Source organism: Pongo abelii, chromosome 3, assembly GCF_028885655.2.
Source record: "Pongo abelii isolate AG06213 chromosome 3, NHGRI_mPonAbe1-v2.0_pri, whole genome shotgun sequence".
Classification (NCBI taxonomy): Eukaryota; Metazoa; Chordata; class Mammalia; order Primates; family Hominidae; genus Pongo; species Pongo abelii.
The window spans coordinates 95505410-95511409 of record NC_071988.2 but is presented as its reverse complement, the minus strand read 5'-3'; positions in this window follow the sequence as shown (position 1 = coordinate 95511409).

Sequence of the window (6000 nt, the reverse complement as noted above, 5' to 3'; positions counted from 1 at the left end):
ATGTGGTTTACTAACTGCAATGTTAATATCCAGATCCTCTAAACGTGAAAAAAAAGTGCCATATTTTTTGTTATTCATTGTATGTGCAAATTTTTTAGTCTTTGAACTTTTCATTTAAAAAATGAGTTGGGCTTATATGAAAATGTGAGACTGTATATATGTGTTAAAGAAGCTCTAAGGAGCAAAAATTTCAGAACTTTCTACTTTAATCTTTGAGTTAACGTGATAGCCTAGGAAGATGGTTAATGTTTAAGATAACAATGAACTCTAATGGCTAATTTATCTAAAGAAGTCCGAAGGCAAAGCTGGGAATTCAAAACATGGCTCAAATCAGGGGCTCAAACAATGTTGTTAGGAACCTGATTATCTTCTCTGCTTCTCTCTGTGGTAGTTTCATTCTCAGGTAGCCTATTGTTCTCTAGTAGCACTGATTGGCTTTAGCAAATCTAAGATGTGATTCTGCTGATTTAACAATGCAATCTGAGAGATCTCCCCATCACCTCCCAGAGAGGGTATCAGTAAAAATCCCAGGACTGATTTTCATTGAACTAGCTTAGGTGGAATGCATGCCACTCAGTTAATGATAGTAATACCTGTGGGCTGGGGGAAGTCCCCAAATGTTGGTGGGACCTTGAACCCAGCCGGTGCCCAGGTTCTTGACACCTTCACAAGAAAATATTCAAGGATGAGTCAGAAAATAGGGGAAGTACGGAGATTTATTTCAAAATGAAAACTACACACTCAAGAAAGGGGAGTGTGGGTGTACTCAGAGTTGTATAGTGGAGTTTGAGACTTCTACCTTTATGGGTTTCTTTAACAAAGGAACAGAATATTCATGAGTGTTCCTTGAAAAAGGTGAAGATTTCTCTGAACTTTGGTGCCACCCATTTTTACACCAAATAGGTGTGTTCCTGGAACTGTCGTGGCACCTGTGGGTGTGTGATTTAGTACGTTAATGAGCATATAATGAGGTCCTAGGTAAAAGCAAGGTCAAATCCATCATGTTGCGTCCAGTTTTTCTTAGGCAGCTCAGTCCACACCCTGTTTTTTAGGGTCTTATCAGCCCCTAGCCTCTTCAGCTATTTCAACATTTTCTTTTTGCTAGTTATGTAAAACTGCTGCCTGGAATTTTCTATTCTCTTGTGACCACGCTGTATTGTTCCTGTCTCTATAGCAGTAATACTGGGGGTAATGGAATGCTTCGATTACTTCTGGAATTAGAATTGAGGGATGCACAACTAAACCAGGTGCAATGAAGGTGAAGGAGAATGGTACTCCACAGCAAAATTGGTGTGGTTTTTGGAAGGGGCATGGATGCTGGGAAGGCACAAAAACAAATAAAAAACTTTTAATTTTTACAACATGCAAATACGAACCACTGGAAGATAAATCAATTCTAATCAGGTTTAAGGAGCAGCTGAAGGTATGCTCACCTATCGGAAGCTCTCTAGTTCCTCAAGCAAATGGACTTCAGTCTACCCAAAGCACCAGTATGCAGGTGCACCTGTTTGCTCAGCCTACCTAGACAGACCTAAACCCTGACAGTAACATCTGTTAGATTCAAAATGGGAACCCTAATACCTGTATATACCAAGTTTGACTCTCTTATTTCTTATAGATTCCTTTGTTTAATGGTTCCTTTTTTAAATCAAATGTTTCATCAATTCTTAAGCAATTTCTTACTGTAAGATCTGCAGTTTGGGCTAATATATTGCCTAATATAGACTTCTGAAGGAAGCAAAACCATTTTTCTTGCATGCCATTTAAACACTTTTGAATAAAAGTAACAGTTTGCTCAAGGGTAAAACAGAGGGGAATAAGTCTCGAGGAAAAGAAGAAGAATTGGAGCTATTCCTGTTAGTACCGTAAGTTGATAATGTTAGGATGAAAACCATCTTTGAATGTTAGTTGATTTAAGAAGGAAAATATAGTCATAAAGGTTTCTAATCATTTATAACTTGAAAAAAAAGTACAAATAATATGATGAGAACTTGAATCCACAGTAATATGGGGCTTTGGAATTTTGTCCTTGACACTTGTAAATTTAGGTGGAGAAATGAGGGTAATGATAACCCCCAGGTCCCAAGGTCTTGAGTGCCTAATATCAGAATATTTCAAATGTTTAATAATTATGATGAAGGTTGAGACTGAGATACAAGGGTTGTGATAATTTCAAGGTACAGTCAGTTCTGTTTTAATGCTTGTTTTGAAAGTGTGAGTTTATTCCAACATAAAGAATAATCTGTACATAACAGGAACTTTGTGTTTGCTTAGGTATAATTTCACCTGAGAGAAATGCTAGATGAGGCGGATAACTGTTGAGGAGAGCAGCATAGGAGAGAGCACACATGTGTGTGATTCTCAAATATCTACCAGCGATCTTGGCTCATGTTTGAGTTATAAGCCACACTCAACCACATCTGCTGTTATAACTTTCCACCCAATTTTAAAAACCCCTCCTCCATCACTTGATAATAATTCACAAGCTAAACCCTGCCAATACCCACTTCCACAAGCAAACTGCAAGTCTTTTTAAAGACAACGTACCATGTTTATTGTACTGTTTATGTATATTTTAACCACCTAAAATGTATAAAATTGTGTTACCATTTTTAGAGATTTTTTTGGTGTTTTTAATATGTTACTGATGAAGTTTTTTGAATATTGTTTCTCAAACCCCCACTTTTGAATGAGTCTTGTAGGATATCCTGCTCAATTTTTTAGTGTAATGATTTTTAGGAACATATGTCACCTTGTAACAAAACTTACCGTGTTGAGTGTCAGTAAGAGTTTCAATGGGAGTTTTAGATGATTTATAATGAGTAACATTTATTGAATAAGTGCTATGATCTATGAATTTTACCTGTATTAGCTATCTATTTAACTTAATCCTAAAATGATCCTGTGGGTGTGATTATTTTCCCCATTTTATAATGGAGGCAACTATGATTTAGAGGGATAAAATAATTTATTCTCAACCACAAAGCTAATAAACAGCTGGAGTTCGAAACCCAGCTCTCTGAGAATGCAGATCCCACTTTAAACAACACTGGGCAAACTCGACCATGGCCAAACTGTGCTAAGTGCAGCAGTACTTGTATTCAGAGAGACCAGCAGCCATGTGCTCACCTGCCTGTCACTAATTAAGACCACAAAGCCTGGGAACTGGACAGCCTTGCAGCCAAATCCAGGTTCCACCACTTACTGGGTCCATATCATTGAACAAGTTGCTCAAACTTTCTGAATTTCAGTGTTCTAATGTGAAAAATGGAATTCAATTGTAATAAAATAGCTAACATTCATTGAGCACTTATTATTAACCTCAAAACAATCTATGATATAAATATTGTCCCATTTCTACAAATGACAAAACTTGGGCTTAGAAAAGTAAAAAAAAAACTTGATTAAGGTAGCACAGCTAGTAGGAGTGAAGCTGGATTTCAACCTGTCTGTTAAACTCCAGACAATTGCCTTCTTAACCACTGTTGAACACAACCCCTAATAAAACCTTTCACCTGGATGTCTCTGAGGATTGAGGGAGATACTATCTGTAAATTATTTTGCACTGTGCTCAGTCTATGATGTAAATTTAATAAATGAAGTTCATTGTTATTATTACCATTGGAACTTGGCTAAGAACGTAAGTAATTATAATTCAAGGCAGAATGTAAGTATTTGAAAAGTACAAAAAAAGAGAAAGATGTCAAGGAAATTCAAAAGAAGGAGAAATGACATTTGTAAATAACACCATTCTTTAAGGAGGGGGCAGCATTTGAAAAAATAATGTGATCTTGGCAGAGGTGAGAGAGGGTAATACATGTAGCAGGAACAGTAGAGACGGTAAAACACAGAGATGGATTGTGTGGCCCATTTTCAGAGCATAGAGCAGCGGTTGGCCACAGCTGATGATATGCATAGGGCGAGGGGGGATGAGAAAGACAGATCACCCGAGCCTCCCTGGAGAGGGCTTCACACTGCAGGCTGAACAGTCCTTACTAAACATGGTGCACAATGGGGAGTCAGTGTTAGTTCTCAAGCTGGGAGGCAACATAAGCAAGCTTGTGCACTGAAAAGACAGATCTGGCAAGGATTATAGCAGAGAGTGACTGAAGGTGTGGGCAGGGCAGTGCCTGAGTCACCAGATGCCACCCCTGCAGGTTTCCAGGTGAGTGTGGGTTCTCCTAATAAGCACATTCCTGGGCGACTCTTTGATCTGAGACTCCTTTATGATTTATGGGGTTTGCAGTACAACGGGGCCCTCTACAGGCATCTTGATGATTAGACTCAGGAGAATTTAGATGAGGAAAGATTAAAATGAAACCAAAGAAGCAAGTTTGCAGACTTAAAGGCCCATAGGACCCTGTACTGGCAGCCTAAGCAGCAGCAGCAGTTGGGTATTGAGGCATGCTCTTTCTAACCAAAGTTACAAAAGATATAGAGCGCTGGCACAATGAAAATAGGACCAGAGCTCTGTATTTTTTATTTTTCAAAAGAGGCTAGATTTTTTAAAATAGTAAAACAGCTTGGTTTTTAAATGTGGGCTTGATTTAAAACAAACACCACGAAAGCTAAAGGGAATATGTCTGTGGACTGGATCTGCTTATCAGCATCACATTTCCAATGTACAGCTTCCAACCCGGAAGGGAATGTGGAGGTCATCTTCAGAGTCTAACTTCTCCACTTAACAGGCAAGGATATCATATCCAAAGGGTCCCAGTAAAGTTCGGATCACACAGCTGAACTAGAACACAGATCATTTTAGTGCCAAACTACTGCATAGATTTTTTAAAATGTTATTTTCCAATTTTTTCCTAAGCTGGACCGCCGCTACTTACTGCTTTTCTGCAAGGTGCATGTGGGGCTGGGGTAGGATTGAGGATAATGTGGAGAGAAGAGGGTTGATGAGATTTTACTATAGACATGAAAACCACTTGGATTCCTCACCCTTCATCTCGAAAACAACCTGAGTCAGGTATGTCTCAAAGATAAAAAAATATTGGGAAATAGCTTGTAGCCAAGGGTTACAGTCTAGATTAGAATATTTCCAATATTCTCTAGGAATACTGGCTACAGGTTAGAGTAGAATATTCCCAATATTCCAAGAGAGTGCTCTAAGAGAATACTCCTCATTCCTTGAGTCATGAGGATAAGCCAGAGTTCCTTTACACTATACAGTCTCTCCCCAGACTGTGCACTCAACTGTCAGCAGGCACTTGACATTGATCTGACCTCACCCTGAGGGTGTTATACATATCTTAATAATTTGCAGATGACAGCAGGGGAATTTTGCGGTTGATCCATGACAAATATTATTACTTTGTGGCCGGGCGTGGTGGCTCACGCCAGTAATCCAGCGCTTTGGGAGGCTGAGCAGGCGGATCACAAGGTCAAGAGATTGAGACCATCCTGGCCAACATGGTGAAACCCCATCTCTACTAAAAATACAAAAATTTACTGGGCGTGGTGGCGCATGCCTGTAGTCCCAGCTACTTGGGAGGCTGAGGCAGGAGAATCGCTTGAACCAGGAAGGCGGAGGTTGCAGTGAGCTGAGATCGCGCCACTGCACTCCAGCCTGGCGACAGAGAGAGACTCCATCTCAAAAAAAAAAAAAAAAAATTATTATTTTCTATATTTTAAGAAAATAACTTTTTTCAATTGCATACTAATCACTTGGGCATACCTTTAAGTTCACTAAGAAATTATCCCTCAACAGTAATATTTTTCATAAAATATTGGGAAGCATTATTATATAGAGCTTAGATATTAGATGAAGAACTCTGATATCAGATGCAGCTGATATCAGATGCAGGCTGAGGCCCTGTGACCTTGAACAAGTGATTCCCCCTTCTCTAAGCCTCAATTACACAGAAGCATGGATTAATTAAAATAATGCAACTAATGCTTTCAAACATTGCAAGTGCTCATAAATGGTTACTGTATTACATTATTGCTTTAACTTGATTTGTTAAGGAACTTAATATTGAATTAATTTTTAGTGTG